Consider the following 13,418-nt stretch of genomic DNA (forward strand, 5'->3'; position numbering starts at 1 on the left):
ATAGTATGTTCACAGTGATTTTGTTTTAGAATCTCCATTATGCTTTAGAGGGGGGTTTTCATAAGAATATGTATACCCTATGACATTTTATCAAGATGAAAACTGATGATGCAACTTTTTCATAGGTACAGAGCAAGTTTAATTCATTTAACTCAAGACAGACTTCAGGCGTTTAAGAATAATTATCAAGTATTTCTTTAAGACTTTTTCTTTATAGGCTCGTCATCCTTACTTACTTCAAGTAATTGTTAATTTGCTTGATGCCAGGAGCTCTAGATTACATAGAAATCATTTTACTAATTTCCAATATAATAGGCATTTCTTATATACCATTTGCTTCCTCAAAACCCACAGGTCAGTTTCTGCCACGAAGTTTTGAGGTATATTCTGATTAGTGAACAAAATCAGGTAGAAAACTCTTTTATTAAAAGTAACCAAAACATAGTTGGGAGGGAGTGGTTAGGAAATACATTTTTTACCTTTATTTCTTAGCCAATACTAGATACTGTCACATATAATTCCATAAAATATTTCTCCTACACTTGAATAATCACATTTTGAAGTTATATGTAGAATTTCACAATTACCCTTTTCTTTCTATATTCAACAAATTTTACCACTTAGACACTGGCTTTCTGTTTCTTATGTGGTAGTTGATAGACTTTCACCTATATTTACCCTAACAAGTGAATTAACCAGCTATATGCTGCACAGAGGTCCTGCTAATCTTCTTGTATTGTTCCAATTTTAGTATGTGTACTACTGAAGCAATCAACAGCTATTTTTGAAGAACTGATATGTACTCGTAAGAACAGAAGAGAGAATCAAAGGAATAAAGCAGGTAAGCCAATTTTTGTTTCCTATTTCCTACCCTTTCCTTTAGTTCTCATCTTCCATTCTAGGGCTGATTCACAGGAATCCTTCCAATACTTCTTGGATAGATCTTTCTGGAGTCCATTCAAAAGTTCCTGTTTATAGACACACACAGGATATGAGAGGGCCACAGTTCTTCATGAGTCCAATTCTGCTGTTAGAACTCAAGAAAAGGGGCTAGATTGGAGAGTTGGACTATATTTTTGAGTCATGTTTAAATAATGACATACACCACATGTGCACAATTAGATGCTGTCCCAAGTTGAAGAGCTCTGTCCGCTTTCAAAATTCAGGTCCACCTGGAACCTCAGAATGTGAGTTTATTTGGAAAACAGCTTTTGCTGATGTAATTAGTTAAGATGAGGTGATACTGGAGTAGGGTGTTCCCTAAATCCAATCACTGGTGTCTTTCTAAGAAAGGAAAAAAGAAGAAATTCAGACACAGAGACACAGAAGCACACAGAGAAGAAGGTCATGCAACGGAGGAGGCAGAGATAGGAACAAAGCAGCTACAAGCCAACCAGGACCAAGGAGCCTTTGGAAGACTGGAAGAGGCAAGGAAAGTTCTGACCCTAGAGCCCTCGAAGGGAGCATGGCCCTGACAACACCTGGATTTCACACTTCTAACATCCAGAACTATGAAATAAATTTCTGTCACTTTTAAGCCACCAGGTTTGAGGTAATATGTTACAGCAGCTCTAGAAAACAAATATACACAGTACACAGGACTGTTCTTTCCAATAGGTCTGAAGGAGATGTGTATCTAAACATCTCCTTGTATAAATAAATATAAAAAAGATTAAATTTAACAGATGTATATATTTGTTAACATTTGGCATATTGACACATTTATAAATATAAAACAGGTTTATACAGTTTTATAAATATAAAATAGATTTATATATTTTGTAAATATAAATATATGCATAAAAGTTTAATTTTTAATTGCTAAAATTTTTTCTGTAGGCTCTCAATAAGGCAAATCCCCAATGACTAAGCAGAATAATAATTTTCCTTTATTATTATAAAACAGTAATACTGCTTTTCATTTATAAAGAATCACTGTGGGCAATTAAATAAAACCCTTTTTAAAATGGTATATAATTAAATCTATAGTACTCCAACATGGGATTGTGGGACATTTCTTGTTTGAAATTATTTATCATATTATAGTTTACATAAAATATCTATTTTTATACTCCATTAATATACTCAGCATTCGGCTTTGGACTCAAGATTATTGAACCCTGGCCATTTATTTTGATTTAATATTTTTTCTTCATTTAGAAAATCCAAAGTTTTATTTAAAATGTGCAATTTTCAAATTCTAAAGCCTGTACTGAGAAGAAAAAATAGAATGGTAACATTTTAAAATGTTTAATAAAGGTAATGCGTCACATGTAATATATCCAGAATCTTATCCAACTGCTATTTATTAAATATTTGTGGATTATTCCATTAAAGTAATAATCACACATATGCATAGACATACATGTACATACATGGTTCAATATTGTGTTTCATTCCCTGCCTATAATTTCATAGGTAAAAGAAATACATATTTATGCTGAACTGAAACCCTTTTCCTTTCTAAAAGGAAGGCCAGACACACACATTTCTAAGTGCAACCAGAGAAAATACAAATACATTTATATTCTTTTGTCTTTTGACCTTTTCAAGAAACATCCTGTAAGGCTATCTGGGTTACATTTGATGAGCTTTCAAATGCTTTAGCCGGTTTTGTGAACTTTTGTTTTAAATCTTGGATATGGTTTGGCTGTGTCCCCACCCCATATCTCATCTTGAATTGTAATTACCATAATCCCCATGCTTTGTGGGAGGGATCTGGTGGGAGGTAATTTAATCATGGGGGCGATTACTCTTAATGTTCTTGTGATAGTGAGTTCTCACAAGATCTGATGGTTTTATACAGGTTTTTTTTTTTTTTTTTTTTTTTTTTTTTGCTCAGCACTTCTTCCTATTGCCATGTGAAGAAGAATGTGTTTGCTTTTCCTTCTGACATGATTGTAAGTTTCCTGATGCCTCCCCAGACCTGTGGAACTGTGAGTTAATTAAATCTCTTTTCTTTATAAATTACCCAGTCTTGGATATTTCTTCATAGCAGCATGATAATGGACTAATACAGAAAACTGGTACTGCAGAGAATGGGGTGCTGCTGTAATGATACCCACAAATGTGGAGGCAACTTTGGAAGTGGGTAACAGGCAGAGGATGGGAAATGTTTAAAGGGCTCAGAAGATGACAGGAAGATGTGGGAAAGTTTAGAACTTCCTAGAGATTTGTTGAATGGGTCTGACCAAAACACTGACAGAACTTGAGAGAGATGATTTAGGGTATCTGGTGGAAAAAAATTCTAAGTTGCAAAGCAATCAAAAGGAAGCAGAGCATAAAGGATTTGAAAATTTGCAGCCTGATCATGTGAGAGAAAAGAAAGCCTCATTTTCTGGGGAGAAATTCAAGCCAGCTGCAAAAATTTGCCAAAGTAAGGAGGAGCCAAATGTCAACCTCCAAGATATAGGGGGAAAGTCTTGAGGGCATGTTAGAGACCTTCACCATAGCCCCTCCCATCACAGGCCTGGAGGCCAAGGAGGGAAATGTGGTTTTGTGCCCACAACCCATGCGGCCTCAAGACATGGTGCCCTGCATCCCAGCTGCTTCAGCTCCAGCCACAGCTAACAGGGGCCAGTGTACAGCTCAGGCTATTGCTTCAGTGCATACAAGCCCCAAGCCTTGGCAGCTTACACGTGGTATTGGACTTGCAGTTACACAGAAGTCAAGAATAGAGGTTTGAGAACCTCAATCAAGATTTTAGAGGTTGTATGGAAACGCTTGGATATCTAGACCCAAATTTGTTGTAGGGGCAGAGCCTTCATGGAGAACCTCTCCTGGAGAAATGTGGAAAGGAAACGTGGGGTTTGAGCCCCCACACAATGTTCCCACTGGGGCACTGCCTGGTGGAGCAGTGAGAATAGGGCCACCATCTTCCAGACCCCAGTGTTAGATTCACCCACAGCCTTCACTGTGCACCTGGAAATGCCACAGACACTGAATGCCAACCTGTGAAAGCAGGTGAAGAGGGGGCATAGTCTGCAAAGCCAAAGGAGTGGAACTAACCAAGGCCATGGGAGCCCACCTCTTGGATTGCTGTGACCTGGATATGAAACATAGCGTCAAAGGAGATAATTTTTGAACTTTAAGATTTAATGGCTGCCCTATTGGATTTCTGACTTGAAAGGAGCCTGTAGCCCATTTGGTTCAGCCAATTTCCCCTATTTGGAATGGATGTATTTTACTAGCAACAGTATCCCTATTTTATCTAGGATATAAGTAACCTGCTTTTGATCTTACAGGTTCACAGTCAGAAGGAACTTGCTTTGTCTCAGATGAGACTTTGGACTTTAACTTTTGAGTACATGCGGGTATGAGTTAAAACTTTGGGGAACTGTTGGAAGGGCATGATTGTGTTTTCAAACGCAAGCACATGAGATTTGGGAGAGACGGGGGTGGAATAATATGGTCTGGCTGTGTCCCCACCCAAATCTCATCTTGAATTGTAGCTCCCATAATCCTCACGTCATGGAGGGGACCCAGTGGGTGGTTATTTAATCATGGGGGTGGTTAACTTCATTCTGTTCTTATAATAGTGAGAGAGTTCTCGCTAGATATGATGGTTTTATAAGGGGTTTTCCCCCTTAGTTCAACACTTCTCCTTCCTGCTGCCGTGTGAAGAAGGACATCTTTACTTCTCCTTTCGACATGATTGTAAGTTTCTTGAGGCCTCCCAAGCCCTGTGGAGGTATGAGGTTATTAAACCTCTTTTCTTTATAAATTACCCAGTCACAGGTATTTTTTCACAGTGGTGTGAGAATGGACTAATACAATCTTTTTCTGCTTTTGTTTCTTAGGGATGCATTTCAACTCAAGGTAAGAATAATGAAGTATAAATCAGCCTTGTTAAGACTTCTATATATCATGAATTCAGCACCTAATCAAAGCACAATATTGTATATGGTACAAAACTATCTACTGCAGATGACTAATTTCAACTCTATCAAAATGACAAAAAAAGAGCCATCAACATCAGCCCTTCTCAAAAACGTGTGCACTGTTTTACTGATGAACAGTAACAACTAAACAATGAGCAATATTAGGAAGACTAAAATCCATAATGTAATGTACTGTTTGACAGCTAAAGACTTTAACAATGTCCTATCCTTTCTATTACTTCTGGATACTTCATTGTTCTGCTAACTTCAGCCCTCTTAATCTTTCACACTGCATTCGTATATTGCACCATTTCAGAATTTTCTGTCTCACAGCTGTAATGTTACCAGATATTCCTTAGGGCATGGACCACCTGCTATTGCTCTCAGCTCAGTTTTGGAGAAAACTAATTTATGCAAAATTTTATTTTTTTTTCTTCTAGTAAATGAAAGCCAATTTGCAATATGTTTCCATGGGAAAAATTCTAGACATAAAAATTATATAACTACATCTAAAATTGCTAAACCACATTTTTAAAAATACTTAAAATTTAATGATAAATCATAGTCATAAGCCCATCAAGTAGCATCAAAATAAAAATGTGAACACAAAAGTATGTGCTACAGGGAAAAATAAAATCTAAAAGTTCTCAAACACTCTACAAAGTCTATAAAATCTATGTATTGTACTTCTACTATGCATTCGGCACTGTTTTATGCCCAAACATAATACAGTATTCTTGTTTCAAGTGAAGTTTGGGCTGTATATGAGATGTGGTTCCATATATCAGTGGCCACTGAATAACAATGAAACTCACATTCTGTTCTCATGAAGGGATGCTTGTAATGGCTACTGCCAAATGAGACTATTTTACAATAGCATATACATTTCTTATGTATGTTTTATGTATCTCCCTTATTTAACGGATGTCTCTCCATATGCTTTTCTCTTATTAGAGTTGAAGATTCTGTTCTCCTCTGCTTTTAGACAACTAACTTCTACTGTTTATTCCATAAACTCTCCATTTGTTTCTCATCAATCAATGTTGGGCATAAAGCCAGGCCCAACAGCAGTGCTTAGTCCATGGAGAATTACCTATTTTCACATTACCATAAGAATATCTTAAAATTTTTCCAATGTGTGAATGTAGTGCTTAGAAAACTTTAATCATTCCACATTTCCTTTGGCATTAAAATTAAATATCTGGCCTAATATATAAAGCCTTCCACAATTTAACTTAATACAAGTTATCATCATCCCATACCACTCACTCAGCCTCAAAACTTAAAACTACGTAACCATCCATCATTCTTTGCCGTTTTCTCTGATTACCAGGCTGTCTCTAAGTTACATCAGATAGCTTCCTCAAGCGTTACCTCTTTTATACACCCGCTGGGATGCTTGCAGAGTAAATCTTCCCTATGGCTAATAGTTTACATAAACATCTATCATAGTTTATGTTTTTAGTTATATATTAACTTGCAAAACTAGTTCTCTGATTGTAGGAATTCACCATGCATGCTTCCCTCTGACTTCCTTCAAAACATACTTCAGTGACGGAACTCAACAGGTACTGTAGCCTAGTAGTTAAAACAACATATTCAGGGACCAAGATTCTTACCTTTGGATCCCAGGGCCAAGAAGCAGCTGTCTGACCTTGAGCAAGTTACTTGAACTTTCAGTATCATAATTTTACATACAAGTGTGCTCATACTAGTGTACAGCAGGTTTTAAATAATGTTGTTTCATTCAACATCTTTCCATTGTAACATTGATGAGAAAAACCAGCTTTCTGGTGGGGGCCACCTTATGTATGGAGTCTGCACCTTCTCCCTTTAACTGCATAGGTTTTCTGCGGGTACCCTGGCTTCCTTTCATATCTCAAAGACAGGTATGTCATGTTGATTGGTGTGTCTACATGGTCCTAAAACGAGTGAGTGAGTGAGAGTGTGACAGTGTGAGAGACAGTGAGAGAGAGAGAGAGAGAGAGAGAGAGAGTGTGTGAGTGTGTGTGTGTGTGTGTGTGTGTGTGTGTTTGTGTCCTTGAAAAATTGTCTCATGTACAAAGTTTGTTCCCACCTTGTACCCTGAGTTGCCCAGAGTGGCTCTGGCCAACCATGACAGGAACAAGAAGGCAAATAATTACCTTGTTTGTATTAATCTTTCTTAAATGTACATATAGCTCACAATTATTTCAATATTTAATATTATAAATATTTTTATCTTTACTTAGATGCTTGTTGATGTTTTCATGACCAGAATTATGTCATAAGAACTTAACTCTTGTTTATATCAATTAGCCAATGATCAAGTTTGTTCCTATATAAGTTGTTTTGCATGAAGTCAGAGTTGTCAAGAAACTACTAAGGATGTTAAGTGAGGATTTACGGTATACAATTCTTGAGTTATTTGGAGAAAAATGACTTAACATAATTAGTCCCATAAAGTAAAGATTTTAGAGACTTACATGAAGTCAGTGTTTTTTTGTTGTTGTTTTTTGTTTGTATGGTTGGTTTTGTTTTGTATTTGAGATGGAATCTCACTCTGTCACCAAAACTGGAGGGCAGTGGTGCCATGATCTTGGCTCACTGCAGCCTCCATCTCCTCGATTCAAGTGATTCTCCTGCCTCCACCTCCTGAGTAGCTGGAATTACAGGCGTGTGCCACCACACCCAGCTAATTTTCGTATTTTCAGTAAAGATGGGGTTTCACCATGTTGGTCAGGCTGGTCTCAAATTCCTGACTTTGTGCTCCATCCACTTCAGCCTCCCAAAGTGCTAGGATTACAGGCATGAGCCACCGCACCCAGCCAAAGTCAGTGCGCTATGAGACTGTTAGGAAAAGAATAGGTGGAGGATAGGAAAGAAATAAGGAAAATAAATAGAAAAAGCATTCATTCCAAGAAAAAAATAATTCCTATATGTAATCATAAGATTGTAGTAACGGACAGATTTACTCTAAAATCTATTCTAGTACTCAGATGAAGGAACTGAAGGCCTATTAAGTCACACAAGTTTAAAAGCAGACATAGGAATAAACTATTTCTCTGGACTCTTTACCCAGAGGCTTTCGTATTATCTTTTACTAAAATCTGCAATGTGTTTTTCTTATATCAAACTTGTTCTTAATATTTTTAGACATTCTGTGACCCTTTGCTGACTACTCGATTTAGCCCTATTTGCCATTATTTTAAATGTATATGATAAGCCTGCACTGAAGTTTTTCGAAGTAAAAACATACCCAAGCTGTTCCTTTCCACAAATTTTTTGAGAATAAAAAAGGAGAAATAATACAGTCTAATTTCAATATTAAAAGGGAGATAGTCGAACTAAAACAGAAGAATAAATGGGGGATAAAGCAGTACACTAAGATATTCATAATTTCATAGGAATTGTCGTTTCTTAACTAGATTCATTCATTTATTTGATAAACTTTTACTAAATACCTGCTATGTGCCTGACTCATCTATTGATTAGCAAGATTAACAGGCTTCCTACACCCACAGTGCTCCCATTTTGCTAGATAATCCATAATAATAATAAATCATCGTAACCATCACAAAACTTAAAATAGGGAAAACAGCCATTGAAGTACTTTTGGGAAAGGAGTGATAATACTATATTGCATGTTTTAAAACATCACTCCAGAAAATTATAAGGAGACAGTTGGAAGGAAAGTAGAGTATATACAAGGAGACAGACAAGATGCTAACAGAACAGAGCACCACATACCAAGAAATAGGCAAGCAAAACATGGAGCTGGAATCCCAGCTTTCTGCAGAAGATTAAAAGAGAAGCATTGAGAGACTTATATTTAGTATAATAAACAAAATGTCACAATGCATTTAACATAGCGAGTGAGGGAACGAAAGGCATCAGAAATAAGTTTTATCTCTCTGTCTTAAGAAACTAGGTAGATGATGGTGGCACTTAATGAGATGAGGAAAATGGAGAAATACATATTTTATTGGAGGAGAGAGAAGCAGGATGATTTGAATTATGAACCAATGAGTTTGAAGTGCACATGAGGATATCCAAAGTTGGGGGTGGGGTGTTAAATAGCCAATCCTAACTGGCAACATTCATTGAAAAATCTATTTTTCAGAAAAATGGTGACATTAAGCCTAGAAAGAATGTATTTTGAATAATACCATTTATATTAATGCCTGATAAACAAAGTGCCTAAATCATTCTTTTTAAATAATCATTCATTAAATTATATTAGAACATAGAATTTCTATTTTACATCACCTTTTATAAGAGTGACAGCATCATAGCCACTGGCATTCATGCTTGACTACGCAACATCAAAGAATACTCTTCATTGTGTTCATAAACTTCCTCTTAAATGAATAAATACATAAATTGTAATGCCTAGCAACATTTTCTAGCAATTATTCTTCTGCAAAGCATGAGTACATATTTGTGCTGTTGTAGCATTAGGTTTAACCTAATTAACTCAGAAAATCATTTATGCACAATAGCCTATCTTTCATGTACAGGACCCCATGTCTATTTTCTTTACTTTTTCCATGTTTTATGTAACATTAGCACACAAAAAAAATAGTGGTTGTGGTTCTTGGTTCTTAGCACTGCTATTTATCACATCCCTGTCCAAGCTATTTTTTCCATATGTAGTTTAACCACCAAGTTAATCATTTGAGATTAGACCATCTCTTGGATTTATGATCCTACACCTATAATATCTGAGCTGCCCTTAGGTCTTTATAACCGTATATACAAACACATGTTGTCAATAACACAACCACTTAGATATTAAATAGGTAGAACCTCCAAAATCAGATAATCTGATGCAAATATTAAATATTGGTTAAGACCCTGAGAAAGCTTTTTCAACTATTTGTGCATATGTTTCCTCATCTGTAAAATGAAACCAATAATAAAACAGAACCTCCCCCTTTGGACTATAGTGAGAATTTAATACTTAAAATATTCATTTTTGTAGCATATACAAAGTTCTTAGAATACTTACTAGCAAATGATGAAAGCTTAAGGAAGTTTAGTCATTTTTGTATTTTTTCTTTAATTTTTACCAGAAATGTCAGCAAAGGGGAGTAATTTTATTATGCATTAGATTGCTTTTATGTAAAATCCTATTACAATTGTTGAGACAGTTAATGCAACTAAAAAATAATCTTCACTGGGTATCCTTATATGTTACTCAGCTTTCAATTTCTCATGGTATCTTGAAGAAAATATAGCTAGAAGTTATTTTTCAGAATCTGAGAAGTCTTCTCCAAATGTGCGTAATAATTTTTGGCAATGTTGAAAAGCTTTAGGACTTTCTGTAAAGTTGGTATTTAAAGAGCTAAACTATTGTACTTAACGTTTATATCCTAATTTTTGGACGGAAACAAACACACATACATATAATGATAGCTTATCTTACTTGACCAAAACTGCACAAAAAATACATATTTGCTGTGTTTATCTTGCATTGGAAATGTCAATTTTCTTTCATCTAAATACAAGTGTTTTTTTTTTTTTTTGAGAAGGAGTCTCACTCTGTTGCCCAGGCTGCTGGGGTGCAGTGGTGCAATGTCAGCTCACTGCATCCTCTACCTCCCAGGTTCAAAAGATTCTCCTGCCTCAGCCTCCTCAAGTACGTGGGACTACAGGCACGTGCCACCACACTCGGCTAATTTTTTATTTATTTATTTTTAGTAGAAACAGTATTTCACTATGTTGGCCAGGCTGGTCTTGAACCCCTGATCTTGTCACTCACCCACCTTGGCCTCTGAAAGTGCTGGGATTACAGGCATGAGCCACCATGCCCAGCCTATTTGTTGATCTCGATCTTGTTATTTATCAGCTGCTGCGTTGCCCCACGATTTTCACATTCTCTTCCTTTACTTTGTATTGTGTTGGTTTTTATTTTTTTCATAAAACACTAAAAATGTTTACATCATTTTAGAACTTTTCAAACATAAAACAATATCCTAAATGGCTTAACAGTAGCTTCCACACATGTTGGGTATTAACATAAAAACTTTTAAATTTGTTGTGTGATCAATCAGTCTGACCATATCAGTACTCAATAATAAGAACGGTGACATGTTCAACTCTGTTCAGTCATTAGAGAAGCATGTATAAAACATATTCCAAGTAAAGAGACATTATACAGATGAAAAGCTAATAAGCTGAGTGAATACCAATAGGCCATTGGCTTTGACATTGGATGTTGCTTTATGTTACCAATTTCACTTTATATATTGTAAACACTTCCATTTACTATTAGGGTAAATTTCAAACTACAAAATTTAACATTAGCTGGGCGCGGTGGCTCACGCTTGTAATCCCAGCACTTTGGGAGGCCGAGGCGGGTGGATCACGAGGTCAAGAGATCGAGACTATCCTGGTCAACATGGTGAAACCCCGTCTCTACTAAAAATACAAAAAATTAGCTGGGCATGGTGGCGTGTGCCTGTAATCCCAGCTACTCAGGAGGCTGAGGCAGGAGAATTGCCTGAACCTAGGAGGCGGAGGTTGCGGTGAGCCGAGATCGCGCCATTGCACTCCAGCCTGGGTAACAAGAGCGAAACTCCGTCTCCAAAAAAAAAAAAAAAAAATTTAACATTAAATGTAATTTGCAATCTGAACCCAACAATTCAAAATAATTATGTTTTGCCAACTATAATAATAATTAGACTAAAACTGTGGCTATGATTTATCAGCAAGAAATCTGAGACCTAGTAAGGATAGGAAACTTATCCAGGGTCATAGTAGTAGCCGATGAGACAGCCAGGAGCTGAAATGAGGTGGTCTGACCTCAGAACCTTTGCTCTTAGCCTCTAAATATATTAACAACACTATGCCAAATCCTTGCCAGCAAGCACTTCACCATCTTCTAGTGGGAAGCCAGGTAAACATACACTTTTAATGAAACTGTCTGAGTACTGTCAGAGGGGTATAAATACTTCTACTGGCCAGTAATTTTTTTTTTTTTTTTACCATCCTGGAAGACCCTCAAGGTCAGGGATTATATTTTATTTGACTTTGTACTCCCAGAGCCTCCCATGATACCTACCCCATAGAGGACCTCATTAAATGTGTGTTGTTGTTTTACGACAAAGTGATTCTAAAGCAGTAGTAGGGCTAGAGAAATAAAGGTTTTACAGTGTATATGAGTGACATTTAAACTCTGTCTTAAAAAAGAAATATAGGTACTCAAGGAAAAGATTCAGAGAAGGGACATTTGAGGCAGAGAAACCAATATGTGAGAACAAGGTCTGAAGTGGGAAAACAATGGATGTATCTAAATAATAGGTGTTTGGATGTAGGGAAGCCAGAGACAGTGAGGGGAAAATTCCTGAAAGGGAGTTGCGGCAGTTTAGGAAGGAAAACCTTTATGTCAGGCTTTCACCTTCATAGATTCACCTGCACAGCCAGGGCCCTCCTGCAGTGGAATCAGTAGTGGGAATGGGTGCAGTTTCAAGAAGATCTCCGAGAGCGGGGAACACCCTATTTCTGCCTCAGCGTGGTTGAAATTTAGTCTTTCCATATATGAGCATTGCAAATTTTAATAAAATGCAACAAGGGCACAGTTGGGAAAGTTAGAGGTAACTACAACAAAGGAAGATTTTATATTGAAGAGTACAAAATTAAGTTTTCAAAAAGTGCAAAACAGAGGGCTTATAAATATAACATAAATGTTGCTGATATTAATCTGTTAATAATAGAGCTTGTACGAAGATAAATCTGGTTACCTGGTTTTAAGCACTGAGAGGAACTAAGAGTTCATATGCATTTTGGGGGAAATATTTTTTAATAATATTTTTGTGTTTATCCACAAAATTATAATAGCTTACAGGTAGTACACCTATCATATTTCGGGTTGTTGTCTCCACTGGACAAAATCTATAACTAACATCCATATTTACAATGTCTGGGCTGTCATCAAACAATAAATAGTGAAGTCAACATAGGTACCTTATCTAATGAATTCATTCATCTTTACACAAGCAATAGTGCTCTAGTATGATATTAAAATACCATGTCGTCCCTCTCCACTTGACCTTATTTCCAAGGTTGAGTGTCTAGCTAGAAAGCTAGCTATTTTAAACTAGAGTGACCTAATTCTATTGAATTAAAAGACAAGATAATGATCATCACAGAAGACAAAGAAAGTGTACAGTTAAAAAAGATGTTTCACTAAGCTAAGCGAGGAAGGAGGGCCAAAATTAGTATTGGAGATTAAGGTTATAATACAAGGTTTAGATACTAAAAAGCAATGCCTTATGCCATGACGTAGTTTTTTACTTTTTCTTGCTTGTGTAGTTCTGCACCCTCTCACGTTACAACATTTGTCTGCAACATATTTCCCTTATACATTTTAAAAGAAAGTTTTACTTTTAATAATTAAAGGTAGATAATAGGTGCATATATTTTTTTCTATTATTGATACATAACATTTGTACCTATATATAGGAGACATGTGATTTTTTGTTATATGCATAGAATATGTAATGATTAAGTCACGGTATTTGTTACCTAGTATACTTTTAATCTCAATGTGTTAGA

The 13,418-nt window shown here is 36.2% G+C and overlaps 1 protein-coding gene across 10 annotated transcripts in view; it reads right to left on the minus strand.

Moving 5' to 3' along the window:
- Nucleotides 1-13,418, minus strand: part of PCDH15 (protocadherin related 15) — an 819,037-nt gene that overhangs the window by 614,630 nt on the left and 190,989 nt on the right. The window lies entirely within an intron of this gene.

This window comes from Sapajus apella, unplaced genomic scaffold (assembly GCF_009761245.1).
Source record: "Sapajus apella isolate SASKATOON/1434 unplaced genomic scaffold, GSC_monkey_1.0 scaffold58, whole genome shotgun sequence".
Taxonomy (NCBI): domain Eukaryota; kingdom Metazoa; phylum Chordata; class Mammalia; order Primates; family Cebidae; genus Sapajus; species Sapajus apella.